Source organism: Pteropus medius, unplaced genomic scaffold (assembly GCF_902729225.1).
Source record: "Pteropus medius unplaced genomic scaffold, Ma_sr-lr_union100, whole genome shotgun sequence".
Classification (NCBI taxonomy): domain Eukaryota; kingdom Metazoa; phylum Chordata; class Mammalia; order Chiroptera; family Pteropodidae; genus Pteropus; species Pteropus medius.
This window is the reverse complement of record NW_024343805.1, coordinates 15,329-33,173: the sequence shown is the minus strand read 5'-3', so window position 1 is coordinate 33,173 and position 17,845 is coordinate 15,329. Positions and strand designations below refer to the sequence as shown.

Genomic DNA, 17,845 nt, shown 5'->3' with positions numbered 1-17,845 from the left:
TCTCAATACTCACTTCTCCCCATACTGTGGTCATTAGATTAGAAATTACTGCAAAACCAAACATCTGGAATTGGTAAATATGCCTCTTTGGGCACACAATTGTTGTATCTCATGGTTTTCATTCCTTTTGAACTATTACATCAGAAAGTTGCTTATTCTGGCACATATTTGATGGGATTAAGGGACTATTCTGTGATCCTATGTATGTCAAAATCGCTGCACAATTGAGTTGAATTACAACTATGAAATCTTATGTATTTGTCTCCGATGACCCAGGCATCCTGTAGATATTGACAACTCTCTTTTGAATACATAGCTATATATGATTCCCAATTATTTTCACCATCCATGCCTATTTTCCCTAAAACTTTGGCTTTGTTTAAATCTATTGATTCAGATTTTGTGAGAGAATGTGTGTCACTGGTCCTCCATCTAGGCTTCCTACTCAAAGCATCTGATAAGCTTTAAAATTCTTCATGTCTGAGTCCCGTCACTAGAGGTTACGATTTCATTGGACCAGAGAGTGGAAATATTACGAACGCATTTAACAGCACCCCAGGTGGGTCTAATATGCAGACAAGATGAGGAATATTGAATTTGTCAGACCTTTTATTCAAAGATGACTTATATGTCTTGGGTTCTTTTCTGTCTATCTAAAGATCTGAAAGTGATCAGAGCTCATAAAGGAGAAGATACAAAAGAGTTTGCATTAGTCACAGTCAATGCAGTTTTTATCCTCATATTCCTGCTAATACATTTTTTCCCCACATACCTTCTCAATCCACACTCTGCAGCCATCCCTCTGTGCTGGATATTAAGCTATTGTTTTCTGCTGCAAACTTACCCTTTTATACTGTAAGTTGTGATGTTGTGGTGGGTGCTGGGAATTTAAACTGCTGCTCTGATTTTCCACTTGGTTTCTCTTTAGGTTCTTCCAATAAGGGCCAGTAAAGGGCATACACTCTAACTTTTCCCTTACTCCTTAGACTATAGGTTTATCAATGTTTACTGCAGTTATGACACTGTGTTACTGTGGTTTTTTTTTTCATGCCTTCTATCTTTCAAAATCCATTTATCCACACCTATATGAAATTATCTTCATTAATTAACTAGTGAGGTTTCTTTTCTTCATTGAACCCTGACTGGTAAATCATAAAATGGGGAATAAATTGGAAGAATGCAAAGTGAGCTCAGGATAAGAAGGGGATTGTAATGCTATGTCTGGATCAAGGGTGTACAACTGATTTTTAAAGTAGTGGTATGATATTTCCCATGGCTGTGTGATTCTAACTGTCCCTGTAGATCGTCAAGTCACCCAAGTCATTATGAATAAATTTAACCCTATCTTCATTTTCTTTACTCAGGGGTAGTAAAGAACCACGTCCTCAGCAAAAAGGTAATCTTTCCTTTCACTACTAACCACTCCATTAGGATTCTAAGTTGTAACCATGCTTCTTTGGCCTCCTTCTCTCTTCGCCTACAAACCCAGATACCTATGTATATATCTTTCCTAGAGATGCTACATGTAGTTTCTGAGGTAGCTGTCTGGGATTTCTGAAAAGCTGTCTTATAACTCATTTAATCTATTCTGCCTTTTACCACTAAGCTATATCACGTACCAACTTCACTCACAATGAACCTAGTATCTGGCTCAGTTTAATATTAGGTTTTCCTTGTGCCCAAGCAGTCTAAAATTTCTCACACTCATACCTTCTTTTTCAATTCTTCTCTATACTCCTGCCATGTGGTCATTTGGGCTCCTTAATAAATTTTCCCTGCCATTTATGTACATACACATAATTATCATAATATTCCCATATCCGATTTAACTGGGTAAGTGGTCATTTTTTCTTCATATCAGTTATTGAGAAACCAGTCTCTGAGTTCCTCATACATTGAAATCTGACTCAAGAAGACTGTAGAGACTAAACACAGATGTTGTTGAATCCGCGATTCCCATACATCCCACTGTGTTTTACCACATAACCCAGAACTGCACTTAAAAAAAGACTTCAAGAGTTAAAATACAAAGATTATAAAGAAAATATAAGAATGGAGTGAGATAAGCTCTTACTAGTTGAGCAGAATTCAGAAGACTCTAGAGTCACTTGCTGAATTAATTCCGAAATGGCTGTGGCTTCTCTTGGCAAAGATGAAAGGACTCCATTGATATAAGAGAAACCATGGAGACTTCCTTTTCATGATGTGGTCAGAAACAGCATTGTGGGGTCTGCACAAATACCTAAACAGAGCACGTTCTTCCATGTGCCAGTTCTTTTCTAATAAAGACTTTCTTATTTTGAGAAGGTGGTGATGTGAGAATGTTCGGGGACTATGCAGGAAAGCAGAGAGACATCTCTAGTGCCTTTTGTGCCTAGAGTCCAAATTATTGATGGAGATTGAGGCCTTTGCTGTGGACATCTTCTAAGATGTTTTCAATATCCCTTGCCTCCTGTCTACATGCCTTTGTATATACCCACGTCCATGTGGATTGGGCCTTGTAACTTACATGCAATGAATAAAATGTCAAAAAATATTGGGCAATATCCAGGTAGACCTTACTGATATACCACGCAGGATCTTGAGATTATCGTGTTAAGTGAAATAAGTCAGAGAATTTTAGAACAATCTGATTTCACTTATATGTGGGATATAAGACTGAAAGCAACGAATAAACAAGACAACAAACAAAAACTCATAGACATAGACAACAGCATAGTGGTTACCAGAGGGAAAGGGGAGACAGGAGGAGGTAGCAAAAGGTAAAGGGGGTGAAATATATAGTGACAGAAGAAAATTTAACTTTGGGTGATGAACACACAATGCAATATATGTACGACATATTATTGAATTGTACACTTGAACCTATGTGATTTTATTAACCAATGTCACCTCAATAAATTTGATATTAAAATAATTTCAAAAATATCGGGATGTCAGTCTGACATCAATGTGTAAATAGAGTCAGGCTTTCGGCTATCAGCCCTCTTCTACTCTCTCACTGCCTCACTCTGTTAGAAGAGAGCTGTGATGATGTTGTCAGCTGCCAAATGGAGAAGCTCAGGTGGTAAGATGCTGAGGGATTCCTATGGCCAACTGCAAATGAGGAACTGATTCCTGCCAAAGCCACGTGAGTGAACTTTGAACTGGAGTCTCTTCTAGTCAAGACGTGAGATGACTACAGTCCTACATTTAGAGTACAGACTTCGGCGAAACCCCCTATAGGATTTAAGAAAATAGTCAATTTGACATGTCAAAATAGATGGTCTACTGTAACAATATACATAAATTCTACAGGAAAAATTAGAACTTTAGCTGTCATTCAAAATGACAAAAATCATATATCTTTAACACATAAAATTTGAAAATCCCAAAACAGGACTATAGGGAAAAATAGGAAATTCTCCTAAGACATAACAACCTTAAATAAGAACTTAGAAATTATAGCATATTCTTGGTGTAGAAAACACAATTATCCCTACATGGAATAATGAATTCAGGGAATTTGCAAACATACAAGTTAAACATTGTTTTTTTTAATTGAAAAAAAATATATATCTGAGCTTATAAAATCCCTGCAACTTGAAAGCGGACATGAGGAATGTAGATGAGCTTCCTCCTGAGGAGAGGAAGGGCCAGGAATTTTGAAAGTACATTCCCTTTAATTTTTCGTCTTCTATTAATAACAGCAAGTCCTCAGAGCTTGGGATAGCATGGACCGATTTGGCTAATTGTGAGCTCTGTGCATTGAGCTCCTAAGGCCATGCAGGAAGAGATAATTGGGTTGTTTCTCCAGTTCTTCAGGTTTCCCATTTTAGTCCAGTGGGCCTCACATCTGAGTCCTCTCCCTTAAGAATCACTGCATCAGGAGGCCCACCACTAACTCCTCTTCACTGCCACACCTGGGGAAGGAGCTTGAGTCATCATCGCTTGCCAGGCAGGACAGGGACATTGGTCACACTCCAACAGAACTAGAATAGACCACTGAGGATTGTGGAGATGGAGGATGGAGAAGGGATCGTCAGGAGTATTGTTTTTTCACCATCATGACAAACAGGAGTGTTGGGAAGAACAGATGAGAGGGCACCAATGTGGAAAGTTTCAGTTATTTTGTCCTTACAAGGGTAGGTTCTGAATGCCTGGAGGGAGACAACTGAGTCTAATTCCTTTCTGAACCCGCAGAGCATATACTTTGCTTGGCAGAGAACAAAAGCAATCTCCGTTAAATACTGAATAGACTCTTCCTAGGATCTCAGAAGCAGAGCACAGGCAACATGACTTCCACACAGTGCTTTCCTTCCTGGACTGTCACTTCTTCCAAAAATGACTCATAGGCCTGGACAGAAGATAGAACAGTGCTTGTATGTATCTATGTCACAGATTTTCTAAGAAACCTATCATTTTCATATTTAATAGAATCTAGTACATTTAAATATGACGAAAAGGGGGAAAACCTTTGGCGATGAAGGGAAATCTAACTCTGATTGGCGAACACACAAAGCAAGAAATATAACTTTCTATTGAATGATACACTTGAAACTTATTTGATTTTGTTAATCAGTTTCACCCCCAATATATTTAATAAAAAAGTTAAAAATAAATAAATTCAATCCAAGGACAAAACAATTGTGAGATTTTCATAAAAATGAAAAAAAAATGAAAAATGCAGGAAAAGAGAAAGGGAGGTAAATGTTATTGTTTAGACTGAGACACATTTTAGGTTTTCCACTCATTCTATGGATGAATTACCAGGAATGAATGGGACATGATAGGCTTCTACCTCTCTGCCATACAATAGAATAAAATGTCATTAAACCTGTGTTGAGATTGTATTTATTGAACAAGTCCACTCTTCCAATATGATTGAAAAACCATGACTGAACATTTATTAAGGACAAATCTCTGTAGGTACCACACGTGTTCCAGAGATGGATGTCATTTTCCCTATTTCTATATGAGACATCAGCACAGAGAAGTGGAGAGATTTACACACATTTCACATTGAGGTGGTGAGAGCTGTGTACTCAGAGAGATGTCTCCTGATTCCCATCCCAGGGCTCTGTCCCCTCCACCACAGCACAATCATTATTTCTTTCCAAATGTGCTTTAGTCTCAGCTGAGCAAATGGAGGCAGAACCATCAATTCCTTTCCTTGGGATTTGGCCAGTCCATCTGTGAATTAGCAGAATGGACCAAGTGGTTTGCAGGGACGTTTACTGCATGACTGTTGTGGATCAAAGGTTTTCTATGCATAGTCATGAATTTTCCAGCGCATTTTGTAAACCTGAAATGTGGAAATATCATTCCTTATACAAAATGGAAATTTTCATGTGGCTCTATCATGAAGTCTATAGCTAGTCAGACTTCAGGGATCCCTCTGATTTTATACTTTGACAGTCAGAGCATGTACGTGATTTTGTCGGACTTTACTATTGGGAGGACAAGTATAGGTAATGCATAGTAAAGTTGCACATGTATCAAGTTTTTATAACTCACACAATTATGTGTTTATATGTCCAGGAAATTCTCACTTCTATGACATTAGGAGGGCATGATAATTTTCTTAGCTGTGTCATGAAATACTGAAAAATAAAATGAAGTTTATCCCTCAGGTAATATTATGCATCATTTAAAGCGTTGAATAGGTGTATGACATTCACAGAGAGACTTCAAATGCAATGCTGTATTAAGGAGAAATCAGAAAACCATATGTGTAGCATGAGGGCATTTAGGTAAATTTTCGAAAGAATGGTTTGTGAATATATGAATCAATACTAATATTAATAAAACACTGAAAGGAAAATACATCCACCAAATTCATGACAGCATCTGCCTTTGGACAACTAAAGTGAAGGGGAATAAGACCATAGGGATAGCAAAAAAAAAAAAAAAAAAAAGCCCTCAAGTTTTATCTATAATAAATATAAGTTCTAAAGCAAGCATTATTAAATATTTATATTCTAATATGGGTAGTGGTTAAGAATGGTACTGATAATAATTGATAAAATTAGTACATTTATTAATTGCCTGGCTATAATTCTCTACCCTGGCTATAAGTTAGTATGCCCAAAGGACTTATGTGTAGAGATTCTAATTTAATTGGTTCTGGTCTATGGCCAGTTCATCATTAAATGTGAAAAGATGGGCAGGTAATTTAATGTTCAACTAGCATTGATAACCACTGTTTAAATCTTTTATATTTATAATTGAATTTTATTTCTTACAGCAACCCTATAATGTCAGCTCAAATAATACAGGAACAAACTACCTGAGTGTTTGTGCTGTTAGTCTTTGTTCTTTTGTCTTTTGATTTTTCTGAAATCACATCATGTTTTGATCTGTCAAGACAAATGAAGTGGCCTTCAGGGAGCTGAATTTAGGAGAAATGTAATCCACGTATAAGGAAGAATTGACTTGAAAAGTACCTTAGCTGGCATAAAGAAGGCCAACTAAAAGTTTGAGACCTGACTTTGCACCTGAATTTCTCAACTGTCCATTAAGGGGTTAAGTTTGATGAGAAATCAACCCTTCACAAATGTTTATTAAATTTGAGACATATTTAAAAAGTTTTACCAAGCCCCTACAAATAAAAGCAGAGCAATTTCAACCTGAGATATTTCTCTGAGGCTGTATATTACTGATAGAAAACAAACTTTCCAAAGGAAAATTAAGTCCAGAGTACTCATGAAAGTTAATTATTATTTAATCATTGATGTATCGTAATGAATATCATCTTTAGAATCAGTGATGCTGTATGATCTCATGTATTTAACAAGAACATATTTTTCAAAATGCGAAGTCCACCAAGGTCAAATATTTGTATATTTGAGTTATATAGAAGGGACTTTGACCGGTTAACCCACACATTTGAGTGAACACTTATCTTCATACAAGATGGATTTCATAAAACCAAATAAAGATGAAAACTCTAAAAATAATTGCATCCAAAAATGCTATCTGATTATGAACATTTTATTTTAATCTCGAATGCAGTTAATGTGGTTTTAGCTTTTCTAGACTACATTCCAAATTAAGAGAATTTCCTATACTGCATTTGGATAAGATAATGTCCTCTTGACTGCTTCTTAGCATCTTTCAATTATGATGTTTTTTTTCTTAAAGAGAAAAATATTTATTCCATATTTTCCTTCCAAAGTATAAGGCTGATATTTTAATGTGTTCATGGGTTGTCTTCTAAGAATGATCTTTCTTTAATAGTCTTTGACCCAGTGTCTCAATAGTGGGCGTATATAAAAACAGATGAATAGCCCAGAGATCAATAAGGAAAGAGATATAAAAAAAGAGATCACAATTGAGATATGTTGTCAAACGTAGTGCGGCTGTATGGTCCTCAAGTGTAAATACTTCGTCAAGTGTAAATACTTCGTCAAGTGTAAATACTTTAACAATACTTGTTAATTGCTTAAATCCAAAATATGGACACTTAGCTGGATGCCTCTATATTTGTTTTCTTCATACAACACTCTCTCGTGCTTTTTTTCCCTCGAATGTGTCCCATCTGCATGGAACCATGCAGTCTGACAGGTGACTCCAAATTCTTCCTCCTGAGACTCTCAGATGGTCCAGAAGGGCAGCCTCTTCTTTTTGGTCTTTTCCTATCCATGTACCTGGTGACTGCTCAGGAACCGACTCATCATTCTGAATGTCATCTTCGACTCCCACCTCCACACCCCTATGTGCTTCTTCCATCCAATTAGTCGTTGGATGACATTAGTTTCAGCACAACTACAGTCCCCAAGATGCTGGTGAACCTGCAGACATACAGCAAATCCATCGTCTATGCAGGTTGCCTAACTCATGTTACCTTTCTTCTCTTTTGCATGTTTGGACAGCATAGTCCTGGTCATGATGACCTATGACTAGTTGGTGGCCATTTGTCCAAACCTACACTATCTGGTAATAATGAACTCCCGCCTCTGTGGCTGGTTGGTTTTGCTGTCATTTTTTATCAGTTTTTGAACTCAGACCTGTAGAATTTGATCATGTCACAGCTTACCTTCTGTGCAGATGTGGAAAGCCCTCATTTCTTTTGTAACCCTCCTTAACTCCTCAAGCTTGCCTGTAATGATAATTCCACCAATAACATGTTATCCTATTTTATTTGTGCCATCTTTGGTGCTGTGCCACTCTCAGGGATCTTTTTCTCTTACTCTAAAATCATTTTCTCCATTCTGAAAGTCTCATCACCAGATAAGAAATATAAAATCTTTTACTCGTCTGTTAGTTGCTTGCTTACTTTATGGAACAGGCCTTGGGTTATATCTGAATTCAGTTGCCTTTTCTTTCCTGAAGAAGGATGCAGTGGCCTTGGGGATGTACACCGTGGTTACCCCATGCGGTGTCTTTAAGTTACAGCCAGAGGATGCTAGAGTGCACTCTGGAGGGTTATCAAAAGTAATAGCCTAATCTCAATACCTGTGCCATCTTTTTTAGTTTATAGAACTGGAAAAGCAGCAAAATCAAACATGTGCAACAAGGAATTTCTGACTTTGCAGTCACATGGTGCATACGTACCCATATGGCTCTCTACTTTCTATTTACACAGATTTCTCTCTTTGTATAGCTGTAAAGGAGTTGGGAGATTATTTTGGACTCTCCACTTAGGTCATAGCCACTCCAGGATTATGTGTAGTACATCGGTACACCCTTCTCACTTACCTAATTCATTATTCTGGACTTGGTATAAAGCAGTCTTGCTTTGATCATTATAGGGCTATTCACTAGTTTCTAAGTATACCCACTTTAGAGACATTGGGTCAAAGAATATAAAGTAATTATAACTCTCTCTTTCCTTTATTTTTTTCTAGTTCTCTCTTGATTTTTTTTTCTGTTTGCAAGGGGGCTCTAAACCCTACTTTAAGAACCAACACATTCATATTTTTGCTCCTTCATTATGTTGGTCAGATTCTTGATCAAATAGGATGACTACTGAATTCCCTGTCTAAGCCAGGGTGTTTTAAAATTGAAATGGAAGAGTATTAATACTGAGTTTGAAGAAATAATTGTCAATTAGAACTTTCCAAGGAAAACTGGGATGTAGGATCCAAGCAAAGGGGATCTCCAATTTTTTAAATAATTCTCCTTCCCATTTCAACATCTCCCCAGTCAATTAAATAGCCAGGCCTAAAAGGATAAATACTGTATTATTCCACTTATATGAGGCTCGTAAATTAGTCAAATTTATAGAGAGATAAAGTGTAATAGTGGTTTCTATGAGCAGGGAAAAGAGGAAACACAGAGTTAGTGTTAAATGGGTAAATAATGTTACATTTTTGCAAGATAAAAGGATTTCTGGAGTTGAATGATGATGATGCTTGCATAACATTGGGAATGTACTTAAAACAACAGAACTTTACAGTTAAAAATTGTTAAGATGGAAATTATTTTTTTAGGCGAGGCAATCCTTGGTTGACCTCACAGATTGCAAGGACCTTGTCAGCTTACAATTCTGTATTTTTTATTTTCATTTTTTTTATGCCTACAGCAGCTGGTCTTCCCAGGTGGTCTCCCATTGAAGTACTATCCAGGCCCGACAATGCTTACCTTCCGACTCAGACGAGATTGGGCTTGTTCAGGATGGCATCGCCATAGATTAGATGACAAATTTTATGTTATGTTATTTCAGCACAATAAGAAAGTTCTCCTGTTATGAATGAGGAACATGTTGCTCCAGATATTGGGTGTACCGTTTAGCCCTCAGCATTAGACCCCATATATCTGCCTCAGCTGCAGAGAGCCACCTAACCATAATCATGCCTCCTTCTGCGAAAGCCCACATCCAATGACATTTGGCTTCTTATCCTCAATTTCAGCCAACTCTAAAGTACCATCCTAGACCCAAAATACCCTGGTGATTTTAGGAGGCCTTCGATGAACTTCAGCTTGACCTGATTATTTCCACTGCTCTTCCTTGCAACAAAGTGTTTACCAGACTACAGAGTCTGAGGGAATAGACCCTTCAAGACTCTCTTTACTTAAACACCATCCACAATCTCAGAAGTCCCTAGGGCCACCCTCACTTTAGACAAGTTAGCTACAAATTAAGGAACACTGTCCCATTCAATAATTTTTTAGAATAATTTTTTAGAACATTCAAACTAAGGGAACTTATTCCGGTTCAATAATTCATCAGAATGAGTCACAGAACTTGGGACAGTTTATACTTACGATTACAGTTTTATTATAGCAAAAGAATAGAAAATAGAACTAGCCCAAAGTAGAACACCTAGGGGAAGATCTGGAAGGTCCCACATGTCAATCTGCTTGCTATTTATTCCTTGTGAGTCTAGATCTCTTACTGCTTCCTGGCCACACTGTGAGACAGCACTAGAGTATTGCCCATTAAGTAGCTCCCCTAAGCTTCAGTGTCCAGCGTTTTTATTGTGGCTTCATTACACAGATGTGATTAATTAAATGATTTCCCCTTTGGTTGAACACAGTTTGCAGCCTCTCTCCCAAAAGTTTGGGCTGGTATCAATTTGTAAAAGGATCCAACACTTTTTTATATGTTTGGTCTTTTTAGCATGGCCAGTCCCCACTTTGAGTCATCTCATGAGCACGCACTATCAGGTATGGTCTATGGGGCACATCATGAATAACCAATCACTCTTATCACTAAATTTCAAGGACTTAAAGGTTGCTTTCCAAGAGCGGGGACAAAGCCCATTACTCGCTTTAGGTGAGGCCAAATTTCTTACTAAACATTTGCCCTTCCACAGGTACTGAGTCCAGGAGCATTGCTTAGTAAACATCCTGCATGCCAATCACTGTCTGAGTTTGCTTCACGAGAAGTAATAAAATTATTTTGAGAAGACTTTAAAGACAGTTTCAAGGTAGTTCTTTGAATTGTTAGCAATATTCTCCAATGCTGAGCTCAGTGATAGGAAAATTCAAGGATAGGAGATGAAATATAGAAATTTGGGAATAGTCTCGAGATCCTCAAAGTAAATCATGATGAACATAGAAATCTAGACTGAGAGATGTTTGATAGGAAGGAAGTGCAGAGTTTGAAATAATAAGATAAAATCAATGTGCGAATTATACTTCTAAATGTTTATTTTAAAATATTAAACCCAGGTGTGTAAATAAATATGACTTCAAAGAACATAATCTTTTGGCCTTTTTCAACCTCTTCAAATTTCTAATCATAAGCATGTGCCTTCTGATTTTGGTTACCAGATTGATCAAGGTCCTCTGTTCATTAGGTTTTGGAGGCATAGAGCGCAGGGACAATCAGTGTTTAACAGTAAGGAGCTCCTGGCCTTATGGAAAGAACAGGTTCCTGAAGAACTGAGGAGTATTCCAAGGCTTGTCCATTACAATAAAGAGATACACAGATGGGCGACAGCAAATAGTAGAAAGACCTTTCTCGGCATGCTGGCAGACACATTACTTATCTCTGTTCTTGTTTCCACTGTCAATATCCACTGGCATGTAGCTGCTCAGATTCTCATAAATTGAAATTTAATCTTTTCCAGGTCTCTAGCTCCCCCAACCACGATAGAATCTTGTCATTGTACTTTCGTTTTCCTTCTCCCCATATCAAAGCAATGAAATTATCGGAGCAACACTGCCTTAGTTATATGATTTGCTTTCACCATTCTTCAAAAGCAGCTCACATAAACATTTTGCTCTTGCAAGACTGTTCTAAAAGGCTTCCAAATATTCACTGTGTCTCCCTTTACATAGAAGTCAGATCAATTTTTTAGGTGTCATCGGAATTTGTGGCTTCTCTACTTAAAAACTTCCAGTCATTTTGTGTTACTCCTATATTGAAATCTGAACTCTTTGCCAATGTCTATAAAACTATTCATGAATAAGTCTCTTCTATTTTTTTCCAACTCTCTCACTGGTTTCTGGACCAGCACTGTTAGCAGCATCTGGGAGCTTATAAATGCAAATGTTCAGCCCTGACTATAGAGCTGCTGTATTGGAACTCATGCACCTAGAGCCCATATAGCTATAGTTTAAAAATCTCCAGGGTCTATCACTACACATCAAAATTAACTCAAAATGGATTGAGGACCTGAATATGAGACCTGAAACTATAAAATGCATAGAAAAAAAAACCATAGGAATGAAACTCAAGGTCCTGGGACTTAAAGTGGATTTTATGAATTTGACCTCAATGGCAAGGGAAGGAGAAACTAATATTCATGAATGGGACTAAATCAAACTAAGAATCTTCTGCTCAGAAAAAGAAATCATCAACAAGGTAAAGGGAAAACCATCTGAATGAGAAAATATATTTGGAAGCAACACCTCAGATAACGGCCTAATATCCAAAATATACAAAGAATTCATGCCACTCAATAATAACCTAAAAGTAAATGCTCCAATCAACAAATGGGCAGAGGACCTGAACAGACACTTTTCCTAAAGGACATGCAAATGGCCAACAAGTATTTGAAAAGGTGCTCAACCTTGCTAGCTATTAGGGAAATGCCAATCAAAACCACAGTGAGATAACATCTCACACCTGTTAGAATAGCTATCATCAACAAGACGAGTAATAAAAAATGCTGAGAGGATGTAGAGAAAAAGGAACCATCATACACTGCTGGTGGGACTGCAAATTGGTATAGCCACTATGGAAAAGAGTATGGAGGTTTCTCAAAAAACTAAGAATTGATCTACTATATGATCCAGCTATCACTCTACGGGATATTTACCTCAAAGACTTGAAAACCCATATACAAAAAGATATTTGCACATTGATGTTTATAGCAGCATTATTTACAGTGACCAGGACATGGAAGCAACCAAAGCGTCCTACCATAGATAACTGGCTAAAGAAACTGTTGTACATACATACAATGGAATGATACTCAGCCATAAGAGAGATGAAATACTGCCATTTGCGACAACATGGAAGGACCTCGAGACATTCAAGCTAGCCGAAATAAGCACGACAGAAAAAGTTGAAAATCACATGATATCACTTATATGTGGGATACAAACCTAAAAGCATCAAATGAACAAGACAAACAAAGAGAGACTCATGGACATAGACTATAGACTAGTGGTTACCAGAGGATTGGGGTTGGGAGAGGAGAGGCTAGGTAGACAATGTAAAGGGGTCAATATAGAGGGTAGGGGAAGGCTGAAGTGAGTAAAGGGGATCAAATATGGTAGCTGAAGGAAACTGGACTTTGGGTGGTAGACACACAGTAGAATACAGATGTCAAATTAAACTGGACTTTGGGTGGTAGACACACAGTAGAATACAGATGGCAAATTATAATGTACAGCTGAAAATTATATAATTGTATTAATCAAAGTTAAAAAAATAAAATAAAAAATAGATTTCTTACAATAATCCTATATGATAGCTTCAATTATTATCTTAATTTTAAAGATGAGGAAACAGCACAGGAGCATTTACATTGTTCTATTTGCATTTTTCCTCAAATCGTAGTGTGACCTTCCAAGATAATGAATCTGGATTACCTTCAGTAGCTGAAGTGAGATAATTGCAATCCATGTATCAGAAAGAGTTGATATGAAAATATATTAGCTAGGTAAGAAGTCTGGGTCTTAAAATTGATTGTGGGGCCTCCCTTGGTGCTAAACGCCTCAACTGTAAATAGGAGGCTTTACGACCAAAGAAACGAAACCAACAGACATATGAAATGGTGCTCAAAATAATAAACCGTCAGGGAAATGCAAATCACATAGAATATTATCTTATACCTAATGGAATGACGATTATAAAAAAGAAAAGACAAGTGTTGGCAAGAATGTGGAGAAAAGGGAACCCATGTGAAAATGAATGTTGGTATATCCATTACAAGACACAGTATGGAGGATCCTCAAAAAATTAAAAATTACTAATTAAAATAGAACTACTATAAGTGTATGCTGTAGCTTGTCAAATGCTTTTTCTACATCCATTGCTATGATCATATGATTTTATCCTTTATTTTTTTTATGTGGTCTATTCATTGATTCATTTGTGCATGTGGAGCCACCCTTGAATCTCTGGATGAAGCCAACTTGATTCTGCTGTATAAACTTTTTAATGTATTGTTGTATTCAATTTGCAGTATTTTTTAGGGTTTTTGTATTTGTATCAATCAGAGAAATTAGTTGATAGTTTTCTTTTGGGTGTCATCCTTACCAGGTCTTAGTATCAGGGTAATATTGGCCTTATAGAATGAGTTAGAAAGTGTTGCCTGTTCTTATTCGCTATATTTTACCAATGAAGCCATCTAGTCCTGGACTTTTATTTGTTGGGAGGTTTTTGAGGACCGTTTCAATTTTCTCAACTGCTGATTGGTATATTTAGACTTTCTAGTTTTTCATGATTCAGTAGGAAGGTTCAGATTTCTACGAACTTATCCATTTCTTCTAGGTTATTGAATTTGGTGGCATAGAGTCTTTCTTTGTATTCTTGTATGATCCTTTGTATTTCTATGGTATCTGTCATAAATTCTTAATAAAAGGTGCATAAAGGGAAAGTACCTCAACAGAATGAAGGCCATGTATGACAATCCCTCTGTTAATATCATACTTAATTGTGAAAAACTCAAAGCTTTTCCTGTAAGATCAGGAACAAAAATAGGATGCCCACTCTCGCCACGGTCATTCAAGGTAATATTGGAAGTCCAAGCAAGAGCAATCACACAAAAAAGAGAAATAAAAGACATACACGTTGGAAATGAAGAAGTCACATTGTCACTTTTTGCAGACAGCATGATTTTTTTTATGTAGAAAACCCTAAAGACACCACCAAAGAATTATTAGGAACAACAAATACAGTAAAGTTGCAGGATACAAAATCAATGTACAAAAATCCATCGAATTGCTTTAAACTAACGATAAAATTTCAGAACAAAAAATGATAAAAAGATCAATTATTTTTGCAACTGAAACAAAAAAGAATACTATACCTAGGAATGAACTTAAAAGAGATATTAAAAACCTATGTACTCTAACTACGAGACATTAAAATGAATTGAAGATGTGGTACATATATACAGTGGAATATTACTCATCCATAAGAAAAGATGAAATGCTGCCATTTGCAACAACATGGATAGATCTTGATAGTATCATGCTAAGCAAAATAAGTCAGACAGAGAAAGTTGAGAACCATACTATTTTACTCATATGTGGGATGTAAAACCAAAGCAACAAAGGAACAAAACAAACAAACAAAACTCATGGACACAGACAGCAGTTTAGTGGTTACCAGAAGGAAATGGGGCAAGGAGAGGTAGATAAGGGTAAAGGGGGTCAAATACATGGTGATGGAAGGAGCTTTGACTTTAGGTGGTGAACACACAATGTAATATACAGATGATGTACTAAAAAATAGTATGCTCGAAACCTATATAATGTTATTAATCAGTATCACCCAATCAATTAATAAAATAAACAAAAAAATAAAAAACCACAAAGGGATGGAAAAATATTCCATGTTCATTGATTAGAAGAATCAACATAGTTAAGATTATTATAACTATGCCATATTACCCAAAGCATTACACAAATTTAATGCAATCCCCGTCGAAATAACAATGATATTTTTTTGTACTGTCACTCTATTTTTTAATTAAATTTATTGGGTTGACATTGGTTTAAAAAATTATATAGGTTTCAAGTGTCAAATTCAATACTACATCATTTGTATATTGCATTGTGTGTTTACCGCCCAAAGTTAAATTTCCTTTTATTACCATATATTTGACCCCCTTTCCCTTATTTACCTCTCCTCTCCCCTTTCCCTCTGCTAACCACTAAACTGTTGTCCATGAGTCTCTGTCTTGTTCATTTGTTGCTCTTAGTTTGATATGCCACATATAAGTGAAATCATATGTTCCTCAACTTTTTCTGTTTGACTCATTTTGCTTAGCATGATAAACCAAAGGTATTTTTTTTTAAATAAAACAAAATATCTTCAGATTTCTATGAAACCATAAAAGGTCCCAGGTAGCCAGAGCAATCCTGAGAGAAATGGACATGGATGCATCTTGATATTATCATGCTAAGCAAAATAAGTCAGACAGAAAAAATTGAGAACTATATGATTTCATTCATATGTGGGATGCAAACCCAAAGCAACAGATAAAATTGACAAACAAACAAAAACTCATAGACACAGACACAAGGTTACTTGTTACCAGAGGTGAAGGATGGAGGGTAGAAGTAGATAAGGGTAAAGGGGGTCAATTATATGATGATGGAAGATTTGAATTTAGGTGGTGAACACAAAATGCAATATACAGATGATGTATTATTGAATTGTACACTTGAAACCCATATAAGTTTATTAACCAGTGTGACCCTAATCAATTTAATTTGAAATGTAAAATAAAAAATAGTACTGCCATAGGTCCAGCAATCCCATTTCTGGGTATCTATATGAAGAAAATGAAATCTGTATCTCAAAGAGGTATCTGCTCTTCCATGTTCATTGCATTGTTATTCACAAGAGCAAAGATATGGAAACAACTAAAATATCTGTTGACAGAAGAATAGATAAAGCAAATCTATCTATCATCTATCTATCTATCTATCTTCTATCTATCTATCTATCTATCTATCTATCTATCTATCTATCTATCTATCTATCTCTATCTATATGATCTATCTCTATCTATCTATATGATCTATCTATTTATCATCTATTTATCATCTATTTTTACCATCTATTTACATACACATAATGAAACAGTATTCAGCCATAAAAAAGGAAACACTGCCATTTGTGACAATATAGATAAACTTGGAGAATATCATGTTTACAGAAATAACTCAGGCGCAGATAGACAAACACAGTACGATCTCATATGTGGAATCTCAGAAAATCTCTCTCATAGAATCAAAGAGTAGAACTATGGTTATAAGGGACCGAGGTGGATGGAATGAAAACATGTTGGTTAGAGTACTATCTTTCAGTTATAGGATGAATATTTCTGGAGATCTAAGGTACAGCATGGGGACTATAGTTAATAACACTGTATTGAATACTTGAAATCTGTTAAGAGAATAGTTCTTAGTTGTTCTCACCACACATACACAAACACACACGCGCGCGCACGCACACACACACACACACACACACACTACATACAGTAACTATATAAAATGATGGAAGTATTGATTAACTCGATTGTGGTAATCTTTTTCACAGTGTATATATGTATTAAATCACCACATTGTACAATAAAAATAACTTCATGTTTTACCATATATGTACATATATATAATTTTTGTTTATCAATCATACTTCAATAAAGCTTGGAAAAAGTAAAACAATGAAGTAGTTTCATCATTCCATTACAAAATAGAGTCCAAAGAAAGCAAGGAACAGTCCCAAACACCAGATATTTTACACATATAGGATTGATAAAAATAACCCTCAATGACATAACAAATTGCAAGTATTTCTTAAATTTTATTATTGTTTAATCGTAAACAGATTCTCTGCACACTAATGCCATCTTTGTAGTCAATGATGCTGTATAATTATGTACATTTAACTAAACCACATATAATAAAATTTGAAGTACACTAAAGCCAAGGATAGGCATTATGTAGACATGATTTTAAAGGACAGTCCTCATATGTGAGCACTTATTTCTACGAAAATGGAAAAAGAAAACCAAAGAGTGATGAAAGTAATGAAGATAATTATTACATAACATTATTTTCTGATTATCAACATTCCACTAAATTTAGAATCTAGATTACACAGTCCTGCTTTGTACAGATTATTTAATATATTTTAAATAAAGAAACTATCTAGCATGCATTTGTATAAAATAAGATATTTTAAGCTACTTCTTAATTTCTTTAAATTAGAATTTATTTTCCTTAA

General features: G+C 36.0%; 1 pseudogene; it reads left to right on the top strand.

The window, feature by feature from the left end:
• Positions 1-7,531: 7,531 nt before the first annotated feature.
• Positions 7,532-8,427, top strand: LOC120607024 (putative gustatory receptor clone PTE01; annotated as a pseudogene).
• The last annotated feature ends 9,418 nt before the right edge of the window (positions 8,428-17,845 follow it).